The sequence below is a fragment of the Crassostrea angulata genome, chromosome 2 (genome assembly GCF_025612915.1).
Source record: "Crassostrea angulata isolate pt1a10 chromosome 2, ASM2561291v2, whole genome shotgun sequence".
NCBI lineage: Eukaryota > Metazoa > Mollusca > Bivalvia > Ostreida > Ostreidae > Magallana > Magallana angulata.
Genome location: NC_069112.1, coordinates 69,696,994 through 69,711,595, shown reverse-complemented (window position 1 = coordinate 69,711,595; position 14,602 = coordinate 69,696,994). Strand labels below are relative to the sequence as shown.

The following is a 14,602-nucleotide window of genomic DNA, read 5'->3' as shown; positions in this document are numbered from 1 at the left end:
GTCTGAGCAAAACTTTCTGTAGATTGATAGAGAGAGAGAGAGAGAGTTCACATATGAAATGCTATGAGGCCATAACTATAGCAATATCTTTTTAATGATTACAGGAAGCAGCGACAGAGAACAGCTGACGTACACGGAAACAAGACTGGAGGACCTTGCAAATGTAACAAAGTAGGTGGAAAACATCAAACCCATTCTTAGAGTGTTTACTGGGGATAATCCAGCTCGCCAGTTCGAGAGCGGTCAGCAAAGAGGAGGAAAACTCAGCTGCGTATGTGGTGTACCAGGAAGCGAGCACAGTTATTTTATGAAATGCTACTTCACTGAGCCTCTGACCCTCGAAGAAAGAAGAAAGCATGTTGTTTCAGGGCAAGCATGGCAAAGCATGACAAGTGGAGTGGCCAACCCATTCCAGGGCCTGAGGAAAGAACACATAATTGAAGAGTTAGAAAGCAGAGGTATATGGTTGCATGATGAGAAAAAACCAATAGTGCAAGACAAACTGACAGAAATTCTCCATGGGATTGTTCGACCACCTGCACCTTGCTGTCTCCATCCTCTAAAGTCAACATCAGAGCTCAACATCAAGTACTATGAGATACTCGCCTGCGAACCTCTCCATGACCTAACAAAGGTTATACAAAACACCCTTACGTCATAAGCAGTCTTTGTGTGAAGTAAGAACTTCCAATGTTTCTCCATTAAAAAGATATGGACCGGACACGAATTTTGAACTTTTTCTGCCAGTGACCTTGACCTTGCCCGAATGACCTTGGGTCAAGGTCATGACACACCCTTAGGTCATAAGCAATATTTGTGTGAAGTAAGAACTTCCAATGATTCTCCATAACAAATATATGGACCGGACACGAATTGAACAGACAGACGGACAGATGACGGACGGACAGACGGACGGACGGACAAGGTTATTCCTATATACCCCCCAACTTCGTTTGCAGGGGATATAATAACATTCAATATCAACCCCTAGAAGGATAGGATAGGATGCAGGATGCACGATACATGATAGAAATATAAAAGTTAAGTTCTATCCTATCCTATCCTATCCTGCATCCTGTAGCCAATCAGATTCGAGTATAAATTTCAGAGTTATTTTGCGAAACGAAAGTTGGCGTAACAATGTATTTTCAATGTCAATTTAATAAATTTCACATGTTAAACCATTTAAGAATAATTATTATATCAAGAACGTGGTGCATAACATTGATGCGCGCTAAAATGTCGGCGCTACATCTTTGTCAATTCGTACGCAAGTACGGAGTTACTGTGAGAATTCGATGCAACATTTGACAACGTCAGAAAAAAGATTTCTGTATTTAGTTCATTTAAAGTCAGCAAAGTAATAAAAGCTTTAATTTATAAACGACCAATTCGGCATTTTAAAAGATAAACATGTATACAGGAAACAGACACTGCTTCACGTGCCATATAATTTCTTCAATGCCCGATAACAGGGACGTCCGATATTAACCTGAAGATATCGAATTAATAAATGTTAGCTAGCTATAAATGCTTAAGAATTTATACATTAAAAATATTCAAAGTGCAATTGAAACTTCCTAAAGGAATAATTCCTTTCCAGATCGTGTTTACATGTATCGTCGAACGAATCGCTCAAATAATGATAATTACGCTCAGTTAAATGTGATAAGAAAATAATTTGATAAAAATATGCGACTCAACAGTTCCTCAATAAGTGCATCGAAGTTATTTATCTGTTTTTTATGCATAAATATAATAAAATCAAAAATTGATTCGCTTACCTGTTTGTTTACGTTAGTGTGTTCATCCCGCGTACGATTTATTTTTACTGTAGCACAAGTAAGTAAGTTATCCCGCTCGAACAATATTCGGTTTTAAGATTAAATTATTCATTTTGAGTACATTAATTGATAAAATCATTAAATTCTTAAATTTCGTTTTATTTAACTTTCATTTCTATATTTTGAATGTATGGGATAGGATAGGATAGGATAGAGCTTATTTGCAGGATAGGATGCAGGATATAGGATAGGATAGTTTTGTCAACTTTCACGATAGCAGCACTGTAACATATGACTTAAGTATGGTACTGTATAGATAAAAAGCACAACAATGAACATTTTTGCTTCTATAATTAATAACAAATTTTTATTCAGTAAAGAGTTATTGTAAGAAGACTTTACAGCCCTCTTGGCCCCTAATTTGAGGGGCCAGCCCGTGTAATTTGAAACAACTTTTGTATTACATGTCTTAACAAAATATTTATACATCAAAAGATATCACAGAAAATATGCATAAATTTTGTGAAAAAAATTGGTGCCAATTTTCAGGTTCAGGCGAGCTTTGAGGCCTTTACAAATTTTCATCATTGGAAGCATGCGGGTATATCTACATACATTCATCTACAATCCCTGAAAAATTCAAGCTTCTATCTTGATTAGTTTCGGAGGAGATGCGTGGACAAAATGACCCATAAAAATTTACAAAATCGTCAATATCTGAAACCGGAAGTGACGTCATCATTTAATTTTTTTTAAAAATGTAGCGCCGATTATGCTTTATCCGTCCTAAAAATTTGGGGCGAATCGGTTGAATAGTTTTTGAGAAATAGCGCTCCAAAAAAGTCAGAAAAAAAAGAATAACTAGACACGATCTCGTTGCGAGCAACGAGGAGGTCTTCCGTTCGATTTTTAGAATGAAATAAGACATCATCGACTTTGATTTTCGACAACAAAACATGTTATGGAAAAAGGAGTGAAGTACTAATGCTTTATTGTATCGCTTTTTTTAAGTTCTCTTGCTTTTTTAAATACTTGCATTTCTTTCAATTAAGATAGAAAAGACCAAACTTGTTTACTTCTGGTTCCTAAAAACCCTAATTGGGTAACGCAAGAGAAAATCATTATATTGTTAGGATATATAAACGTATTATACCAAATCTAGCTTTAATAACCTTTTCACAAAACATCTCTCAGTAAAGGGCTACAAATTAAAGACTTTAGAGCCCTTTGGTCCCCTAATTTGAGGGGCCAGCCCCTTTTTCTTGATATCAAATAAAATGTCATTTAATTTTGAACACATTTTGTTCTACAAGTGTTTAAAAATTCGTTACCGTTCTAGAGATATAAGAGAAAGTATGTTTTAGGGGCCGGTCCCTTATCTCCTTTTAGGGGCCGTTTAACGAAATTTTGACGGTTGCATATTGTTAAGAACATCATTTTGAACAACTTTTCTTCTGTACTGCATTACAAAATATTTTTCCTTTCTGAGATATGGATGATCAAAATTTTGGACTTTTGGCCCCTAAAACCCCTTAATTACGTAACATATAACAAAATATTTACACTGCTTGGATACATAACTGTGAGATAAACATATTTGCTTCTATAACATTTCACAAAATATCTCTCAGTAAAGGGCTACATATTAAAGACTGTAGAGCACTTTCGTCCCCTAATTTGAGGGGCCAGCCCCTTTTTCATGATATCAAATAAAAGGTCTTGTAAATATAAACCTTTTTTACATTACATCTTTTAACAAAATATTTTTCAGAAAAGAGATAAACACAGAAAACCTAGAAAAATTACGACGTTTTTTTAAACTCAATTTTCAGGTCCAGGCGAGCTTCGACGCCTTTTTAAACAGACAAATTTGATCGACATCATACACATCTACAATCTTTTGTCTACAATCCCTGAAAATTTGAATTCAATATCTTTTATAGTTTAGGAGTAGTTCCATGGACAAACTAAGCCTCCAAAAATCGCTATTACGTTAAAATATCGGAAACGGAAATGACGTCATCAATATAAAAAATTTCCAATAAGGTTCAGATCAATATCTATCACATCTGAAAGGTTCACGAAAATCGGCTGAGCCATTTCCGATAACTCGCGCGGACAAAATTTGTAAGAAAAAAAAGAAAAATAATGATATGGAAAAAGGAGTGAAGTACTAATGCTTTATTGCATCGCTTTTTATAAGTTCTATTACATTGCTTTTTTAAATGCTTGCATTTCCTCCAATTAAGATTGAAAAGATTACTTTTGTTTACATTTGGTCCCTAAAAACCCTAATAAGGTAACACAAGAGAAAATCATTATATTGCTGGGATATAGAAACGTACATGTAATATACTTAATCTAGCATTAATAACCTTTCACAAAATGGCTCTCATTAAAGGGCTATAGATGAACAATTTTAGAGCCCTTTGATCCCTTAATTTAAGGGGCCAGCCCCTTTTTCTTGAAATCAAATGAAAGGACATTTAATTCTGAAAACATGTTGTGAACAAGTGTTTCAAAATTCGTTACCGTTCTGGAGATATCTGAGAAAGAAGGTTTTAGGGGTCGATCTCTTATCTCCTTATAGGGGCCGTTTGGCGAAATTTTGAAGATTGCATATGTTTAAGAACATCTTTTTGAACAACTTTTCTTCTGTATTGCATTTCAAAATATTTTTCCTTTCTGAGATATGGGTGATCAAAATTTTGGACTTTTGGCCCCTAAAATCCTTTAATTACGTAATGCATGATAAAATCATTACATTGCTTGGACACATAACAGTGAGATAAACATATTTGCTTCTATAACCTTTCACAAAATATCTCTCATTAAAGAACTACAGATCAAAGACTTTAGAGCCCTTTGGTCCCTTAATTTGAGGGGCCAGTCCCTTTTTCTTGATATCAAATGAAAGGTCATTTAATTCTAAACACATTTTGTTCAACAAGTGTTTAGAAATTCGTTACCATTCTGGAGATATATGACAAAGAAGGTTTTAGGTGCCGATCCCTTATCTCCCTATAGGGGCCGTTTAACAAAATTTTGAAGGTTGCATATTGTTAAGAACATTAATTTGAACAACTTTTCTTCTGTTTTGCATCGCAAAATATTTTTTCTTTCTGAGATATGGGTGATCGAAATTTTGGACTTTTGGCCCCTAAAAGCCCTAATTACGTAATACATGACAAAATAATTACATTGATTGGATACATAACTGTGAGATAAACATATTTGCTTTTATAACCTTTTACAAAATATCTCTCAGTAAAGGGCTACAGATTAAAGACTTTAGAGCCCTTTGGTCCCTTAATTTGAGGGGCCAGCCCCTTTTTCTTGATATTAAATGAAAGGTCATTAAATTCTAAACACATTTTGTTCAACAAGTGTTTAGAAAATCGTTACCATTCTGAAGATATATGAGAAAGAAGGTTTTAGGGGCCGATCCCTTATCTCCCTATAGGGGCCGTTTAACAAAATTTTGAAGGTTGCATATTGTTAAGAACATTAATTTGAACAACTTTTCTTCTGTATTGCATTACAAAATAGTTTTCCTTTCTGAGATATGGGTGCTCAAAATTATGGACTTTTGGCCCCTAAAAACCCTTAATTACGTAATACATGACAAAATCATTACATTGCTTGGATACATAACTGTGAGATAAACATATTTGCTTCTATAACCTTTCACAAAATATCTCTCAGTAAAAAGATAAAGATTGAAGACTTTAGAGCCCTTTGGTCCCTTTATTTGAGGGGCCAGCTCCTTTTTTTTGGTTTCAAATGAAAGGTCTTGTAAATATGAACTTTTTTTGCGATACATGTCTTAACAAAATATTTTTCAGAAAAGAGATAAACACAGAAAACCTAGAAAAATTACGATGTTTCTTTTAACTCAATTTTCAGGTCCAGGCGAGCTTCGACGCCTTTTTAAGCAGACAAATTTGATTGACATCATACACATCTACAATCTTTTGTCTACAATCCCTGAAAATTTGAATTCAATATCTTTTATACTTTAAGAGTAGTTGCATGGACAAACTAAGCCTCCAAAAATCGCTATTACATTAAAATATCGAAAACGGAAATGACGTCATCAATATAAAAAATTTCCAATAAGGTTCAGATCAATATCTATCAGATCTGAAAGTTTCACGAAAATCGACTGAGCCATTTCCGAGAACTCGCGCTGACAAAATTTGTAAGAAAAAAAAAAAAATAACTAGAGCAAAGCTCGTTGCAAAGCAACGAGTGGGTCTTCCGTTAATGTCGGAAGTAAAGCTGGAAGTTCCTGTAAGAAGCAGAGCTCTTAAACCAATAACAAATGTAACTAAAATAAAAAGATGAAAAAATCGAATTATTCCTGGTACGACTTAACAAAATCCGAATTATTTTAAGTACGACTTAACAAAAACCTTTCCGTTTCAAGTACGACTTAACAAAAAAAATCCGAATCTGTTCAAGTACGACTTAGCAATTATTTTTGGTACGAGTTAATTTTACTTTAAACATTACGCTATTTTTTAAACCAAGGACGCGGAATCAAAATTTCCGGAAAAATCAATTTTTAAACCCCAATTACTCTGTAATGCATCGTCCGATTTTCAAACGGATTTCAGTGTTAGATTCAGATTATTAAGCTTTACCAAATACATATATTTTTTTTATTTGATCAAAAAATTTAATTTTTCGAAAAATTTGAATCACTTCCGGTTTCGACCGGAAGTGACAGATTTTCATTTCTCGGCCCTATTACATAAGTAAAATGACAAATGTAAAATCCGAATGAAATGACAAAATGACTTTTTAAATTTTTTTTTTATAAATGACGTAACGTAAAAACGGAAAGGTCGTTTTCAAAGAAACTTTAGGATCTTATATTAGAGGCATAATAGTTGCACATAATCTCTCAAAGTTTCATTTCAATCGGTTATAAACTTTTTGAGTTATAAAGCCGAAAAGGAGTCAGATACAAAAGATGTCACCTTTGACCTTCCAAACTGTGTGCTTGTTGCATTATCAAATGTCAGAAACTTAGCAATGTAAAGTTTATTATATTTCTGTGAATATTTCCTATGTAAAATTACAATGAATAAACATGCTATTCCATCTAACTGTGAAATGGTTTCTATGCTATCTGTCCATGGTGAATAGTCAACGAAAGTATTCACCGGCAGCATTCGATTTCCCTTTTTTAAACTCGGAACACCTCTGGTATAATCCGATCACAGCATTAAATTCAAAGTCCGATAATTCTAATGTGTTTATCATCAAGAAATTCTGCATGGCCAACAAATTAAGTTTTCTTCAGGATAATAATTAATATATCTATATCTATTTACTGACAGAAAGACAGACTAAGACTGTTGTGTTGTGTGAGGATGACAGACATTTTATTGTCCCCCTCAACAGCAACTATTTCACTTGGCTTCGCCCATGAAATAGTGGCTGTCTTGGAGGACAATAAACTTGCTATCATCCTCATACCCAGTGAATAGGTATATAATGTCCCATCCACATAAATTTCGAGTTATATAACCTCCCATTTGTAACTTGCAATTTCACAGTGTAAAGTCAACACAACAGTCTTAGCCGCAAGTTTCACCATTCAATTCTCATGTACGTATTAAACATTAGGGGTTTTCATATTGCATACCAATTCCAACAAGGGAGATCCCTCTAATGATGATCATTAAAATTCATTTTATGAATCTTAGCAACACTCATAAGCCTTCAAGTACAGCATCTCTTAAGGTGGCTCAAAACACCTTGAAATATTTTCTCAAATCAGCAGAAAATTACTTGATTATGATAGATATCATAATTGATAAGAAGTGTTTAAGTCAAAAAGGCAAAAAATGTGCAAATTTGGATGAACAATTACATTTTCAAAAATTTAATTCAATAAACAGTAACAAAAGCTCCAGGCGGACTAAAACTCAAACGGTTTAGAAACCCAATACTTTAACCATTAAGCTATGACGGTATACAACCCAATCGAACGATATTAAGTGTTCAACAAAACATTTAAATCGCCATCTTGTGAAGTAGTGTCTTAAAAAGTATAAGTCTAGGTGTAGTGATGTACCTTAATTTTACAAAAATATTAACGGGTACTTTATCCGAATCGTCCCTTGCTACCTTTAACTTAGTACATTTTATGAACAGATGTCTTTGTCTTAGAATAAGAAAGCTAATGCAATTCTGAGAAAAAAGTATACCACATATTGACAATTCCATTGAGGTTTAATAAACATATGGCCATTTAAGTGAACCCACCATTTCAATTTCTTTTACTCAACACAGGTTTACAGGGTTCTCCATAGTAAAACATCTTTACCTGACCTTTTAGAGGTCAATTGTTGTTCAACCACCTTTAATAAGAAACCTTATTCAATACAACATACATCTACATGATATTATCTTGATAAAAGCTTCACATAACTTAGAAATGCCCTTACATGTATACCCACCCCCTATCTTTTGATTTTCATAAAAAGTCATGGTTTGAAATATTTTGCCTAATTTTCTGAAACTTGTGGCAATTTCTATGAGTCATTTCTCACACATGTTTGAAAACAATCATCAATGATACTAAAATTTGATCTTTTTATGTTTCTTGAATGATTTGTAGCATTTTAATAAATAAATAGACAAGTATTCCTGCATGTGATTTCTTTTTTCCATGAAAAAAAGTAAGCTAACAATCATATTTATTAAAAATCTAATCTATTCTGGTTTCTTGTCTCTTTTTAACCATGATAAAACAGTAAGATCAACAAGTTCAACATCAGCCTTAAATAAAATTAAATTCAAACACACCCGGGTAGCTGGAGGCGGAGGAGAATTCCATTAAAAATGTTCAAATTTGACATGTTTTTTTTCTACTTTTTTTATGCATATATACCTTAAAAGGATGAAAATAGATTGTTTCTTGCTCATTTCAAAAGTAATAATCATTGCTGGTGTTATTCAAAAGTCAAATGTACATTTACATATCCTACATGTAATCTTAATGGAGAAAACTGGAAAGAGTTGGGTGATTTTTCAACTATGTAAACACATCTAAATATCTTTATAAAATAAAAAATGAAGGAAATATAATTGCATACTTTTATTGAAAAACAAATTTTCACAACAATTATATTTCTTTAAACAGCCTTAATTTTGTTTTTCATAATTTCTTATCAAACATGAACAAACCACAATAGGACATGATGCTTTCTTAAAGTTCCATTATTGTTCATGCATTATCCGATTTAATTTGAATTACCGGTAGATAGTCTGTAGAACACAGGGAATATGCATGTGGGTAGAGGTGACAGGTTAACCTCAAGAGCTGAAACCACAAGAATCAACAGGTAAAAGTCATGTGGTAACAAGAGTCTGCTTTAAGCTGAAATGAAAAAAAAAAAATAGCTGTGTTAACATACATGTACTTGTAATAGCTGTGTTTACATTAACATATACATAATATTTTTGGGAAAAATACACTGACCATGCAGTGTTATAAGTATGACATATCCAAATACCGGTATATGACATTAACATTTAGCCAGTACAAAAACAAAAATGTGCATATCAAGTCATAATATCATACCATTAAAATAATTTCTTGGGTATAGACATATCAGATTGGGAGAGAGCGAGAGCAGGAGTGAGAGAGAGAGTTTGTTTTACTTGAAGTGCGACAGCAATATTTCAATTCATAAACTACAAAGGAATATTACCAATCCAAACATGCAGTGTCAAAGTATAAGCTTCTGGTACGTGTATACCATGTTTTGTCAATTCTACTGGGGTTTATTGCGAATAAATTTAGCGAGGGTTTTTTTTTCTTACGAATTACATGTTTTAAAAACAATACTATGTATAATGCGCATAAAAATGAGGGATTAATAATACATGCTCATTTTAAAATTCAATACACTTTGGATTTCTTTTACAAGATCGAGATATTTTTGTCACAAAATTAAGTTGCCCTCTGACAGTTTCAGTCTTTGCCAAGATTAAAAGAGAGAGAGAGAGAGAGAGAGAGAGAGAGAGAGAGAGAGAGAGAGAGAGAGAGAGAGAGAGAGATCTGAGGCACATGCAGTAAAAATTATTTACATGCTATGTAGATGTGATATGCATGTAAAGCTTACCTAAAATGAATCAATATGTATAAAAGATAATCTAATCTCTCAAATTACAATGATTCTGTGAAATACTTATATCTTGAGAAGACTGTTTAATAGATATCATGGAACATTGACCTAAATTCTGAGCTTGATATAATTTGAAATTTGAGACTTTTCATCTCGCACTCTGTTTTACATGCCTGTTACACAAGCAATAACCATATATAACAGAGAGCGAGACAAAAGGTCTAATTTTAATTAGATTGAATATTTACTTTGTCAAATATATTTATTTAATTAAACACAAGCATGAGTTTTTTAATTTAAAAATTAAGTGAAGGCGATATGGTAAAGATCTGCTATATTTAAATATTTAGGGTAAAGTTATCATCATGCAAACATGCACTCTAATTACAACATTCTATTCTTGTGTACCTTAGGACTCCCATCGCTTTTAATTTTAAATTCTTCATGCAATTTACTACTGATATCCTCTCTACACTTGCCTCGGATAGTCTTTTAAACACCATCACCAGTCCCGTAAATTCATGTGGTCCATTTTGTTTACATGTAAAAATGGCGACTCTCGATCTCGATGTAAATTCAACATACTTGATTTTCCGAGGTCGGTAGCGTGTTTCGGAGAAAGTCTGAGGCAAATAAAGGGTCGATATCAGTAGTAAATTGCATGAAGAATTTAATGGTACTAATGTTTTCACAGAATTTGCGTATAAATAAGGTAAATCAGTCCAAAACTAGCGCATGTTTTTCTGCGCAATAAATATACATGTACAATTTTTTCAATGGGTGGCCCTGTAGCTCTCCGGTCTGTCAATATTTTTTTCCCGGAGAGCTACAGTTCTGCAGCTACCGTGAAAATACACTGGACAGATAATATTCCGAGATTCCGCTGACTCTAACGCCCGCTTTTATATTGTGATGTACTTCAAAAGCGGAGGTAAGAGTCAGAGGAATCTCGGATTAGATTGAAAAGTGCAAATACTTTGAAAAGAAAAAGTCAATACGACATATCCTGTATTGAAACATACCTTTATAATCTGTCATACGTTAGTAGAGCTGAAATTTCCACTATCGACGTCTTGCAGGCCATGCTTCTTTTAAAAATGTAGACACACCGCTATCAGCTGTTTGTTCGCAGTCAAAACATGGCGAGTTGAAATGGGGAATCGTACGATAATTATTTCGATTAAAACTAATAAGACTAATAAAAACTAACAACGTAATTATCAATCGAAATAACGAAATTGTATCGATAAACACTTTAATTAACTATTAAAAAACAGAGTCCGGTTTTATGACCTGCACGAATTGTTTTCAGCAGGAGTTACTTTCAGTGTGAATTTTACACTATTTTTTAAACCAAGAACACGGAATCAAAATTTCCGGAAAAATCAATATTTAAACCCCGATATCTCTGCAATGCATCATCCGACTTGAAAACGAATTTCAGTTTTGTATTGAGCTTTGCAAACTCTACAATATGCATATAATTTTGTGTTTTATATATAGTTTAATTATCAGTACGAATTGTTTTCAGTAGAAATTACTTTCAGTGTGAAATTTGCACTATTTTTAAAACCAAAAACACGGAATCAAAATTTCCGGAAAGATCAATTTTTAAACCCCGATATCTCTTAAATGCATCATCCGATTTTAAAACGAATTTCAGTTTTGCATTTAGCTTTGCAAACTCTACAACATGCATATAATTTTATTATTCGCTCAAAAAAATGAAAATTCCGAAAAATTAGAATCACTTCCAGTTTCGACCGGAAGTGACAAAATAATTTTTTTTGTAAATTTGCCATAAGTAAATCCGCAGATTTACAATCACAGAGAATTTCAAGTCTTTATAAACAACCGTTTACGAGAAAAGTCCTGGACAAAATCACTTTTTGAAATTTTTAAAAATGACGTAACTAGAAAACGGAAGTGACTTAATGACTGAAAGTTTAAAATCTTCAAGGGACAAGTATTTAACATTATCCCTGAAAATTTCTTGCAAATCGGTTGAATAGTTTTTGAGATATAAAGCAAAAAAGAAGTCAGAAGGAAAAACAAGAAGAATAATAATAATAAACTAGAGCAAAGCTCGTTGCAAAGCAACGAGTGGGTCTCCCGTTAATGTCGGAAGTAAAGCTGGAAGTTCCTGTAAGAAGCAGAGCTCTTAAACCAGTAACAAGAGAAAGTAAAATAAAAAGATGAAAAAATCGAATTATTCCTGGTACGACTTAACAAAATCCGAATGATTTTAAGTACGACTTAACAAAAACCTTCTTGATTTTAAGAACAACTTAACAAAAAAAAATCCGAATGTGTCTAAGTAAGACTTAACAATTATTTTTGGTACGAGTTAATTTTACTATTAACATTACGCTATTTTTTAAACCAAGGACGCGGAAACAAAATTTCCGGAAAAATCAATTTTTAAACCCCGATATCTCTGTAATGCATCGTCCGATTTTCAAACGGATTTCAGTTTCGTATTCAGCATAAACAACTCTACAAACCTCGTAAACATTAAAAATTAAAACGAAAAATTCGAAAATTCGAAAATTTTAAAACACTTCCGGTTTAGACCGGAAGTGCCGGAAACTAAATTCCAGCCTTATGTCCAAATAAAAACGATCAATGCTTCAACACAAAAAATTCCAAGTCTCTATCTTGAAGCGTTTTTTAAAAACGCCCTGGACAAAATCACGTTTTCAAAATATAAAAATTGACGTAACGTTGAAACGGAATTGACGTTGTAGTTGAAAATTTAACATCTTTTAGGGACAGTGATATTCCATAATCCCTGAAAATTTCATGTGAATCCGTTGAAAACTTTTTGAGATATTAAGCTTTAAAAAAGTCAGAAAAATAAAGAAAAAGAATAATAATAATAATAACTAGACACGATCTCGTTGCGAGCAACGAGGAGGTCTTCCGTTCGATTTTTAGAATGAAATATGACATCATCGACTTTGATTTTCGACAACAAAACATGTTATGGAAAAAGGAGTGAAGTATTAATGCTTTATTGTATCGCTTTTTATAAGTTCTCTTGCTTTTTTAAATACTTACATTTCTTACAATTAAGATAGAAAAGATCAAACTTGTTTACCTCTGGTCCCTAAAACCCTGATTGGGTAACACAAGAGAAAATCATTATAATGTTAGGATATATAAACGTATTATACCTAATCTAGCTTTAATAACCTTTCACAAAATGGCTCTCATTAAAGGGCTATAGATAAAAGATTTTAGAGCTCTTTGATCCCCTAATTTAAGGGGCAAGTCCCTTTTTCTTGGATTCAAATGAAAGGACATTTAATTCTGAACACATTTTGTCAACAAGTGTTTAGAAATTCGTTACCGTTCTGGAGATATATGAGAAAGAAGGTTTTAGGGGCCGATCCCATAACTCCTTATAGGGGCCGTTTAACGAAATTTTTGAAGTGTGCATTTTGTTGAGAACATCATTTTGAACAACTTTTCTTCTAAACTGCATTACAAAATATTTTTCCTTTCCGAGATATGGATGATCAAAATTTTGGATTTTGGCCCCTAAAAACCCTTAATTACGTAACACATGATAGATTCATTACATTGCTTGAATACATAACATTGAGGAAAACACATTTGCTTCTATAACATTTCACAAAATATCTCTCAGTAAAGGGCTACAGATAAAAGACTTTAGAGCCCTTTGGTCCCCTTATTTGAGGGGCCAGCCCCTTTTTCTTGATATCAAATAAAAGGTCATTTAATTCTACACAACATTTATTTAACAAGTGTTTAGAAATTCGTTACCGTTCTGGAGATATATGAGAAAGAAGGTTTTAGGGGCCGGTCCCATAACTCCTTATAGGGGCCGTTTAACGAAATTTTTGAAGTGTGCATTTTGTTGAGAACATCATTTTGAACAACTTTTCTTCTAAACTGCATTACAAAATATTTTTCCTTTCTGAGATATGGGTGATCAAAATTTTGGACTTTTGGGCCTTAAAAACCCCTAATTACGTAACACATGATAAATTCATTACATTGCTTGAATACATAACATTGAGATAAACACATTTGCTTCTATAACATTTCACAAAATATCTCTCAGTAAAGGGCTACAGATTAAAGACTTTAGAGCCCTTTGGTCCCCTAATTTGAGGGGCCAGCCCCTTTTTCTTGATATCAGCTGAAAGATCTTGTAAATATAAACTTTTTTTACATTACATGTTTTAACAAAATATTTTCAAGAAAAGAGATAAAGAAAGAAAAGCACAAAAATTAACGACGCTTTTTTAATGTCAATTTTCGAGCCATAGCGAGCTTTGGTGCCAATAGTGCTAAACATACAAAACAACAATCATGCAAAACTTCAACCTTTCCTTTACCAACCGTAGAAATTTGAGCTCAAAATCTCTTATAGTTTAGGAGAACGGCCGCAGACAAAATACCCATATAAAAATTAGAAAAATCTCAATATCTCAAAAACGGATGTGACGTCATCAATGCAAAAAATTTGCTATCAGGTACAGACCACTGTCTATTACATCTGAAAATTTGATGGAGATCGGTTCAGCCGTTTCTGAGAAATCGCGTGCACAAAAATGGGAAGAAAAAAAAAGAATAAAAATAATAGGGAAAAAGAAACCGAAGAATAACAATAAGGTCTTCCGTTGGAAACGGAAGACCTTA

The 14,602-nt window shown here is 33.1% G+C and overlaps 1 long non-coding RNA gene across 1 annotated transcript; it reads right to left on the bottom strand.

The window, feature by feature from the left end:
* Window positions 1-8,883: 8,883 nt before the first annotated feature.
* LOC128170578 (uncharacterized) lies at window positions 8,884-12,005 on the bottom strand. Its single transcript, XR_008241864.1, has 2 exons — window positions 10,954-12,005; window positions 8,884-9,180 (listed from the first exon to the last, which is right to left on the bottom strand). It is a non-coding gene; the product is annotated as an uncharacterized LOC128170578 (long non-coding RNA).
* Window positions 12,006-14,602: the final 2,597 nt, after the last annotated feature.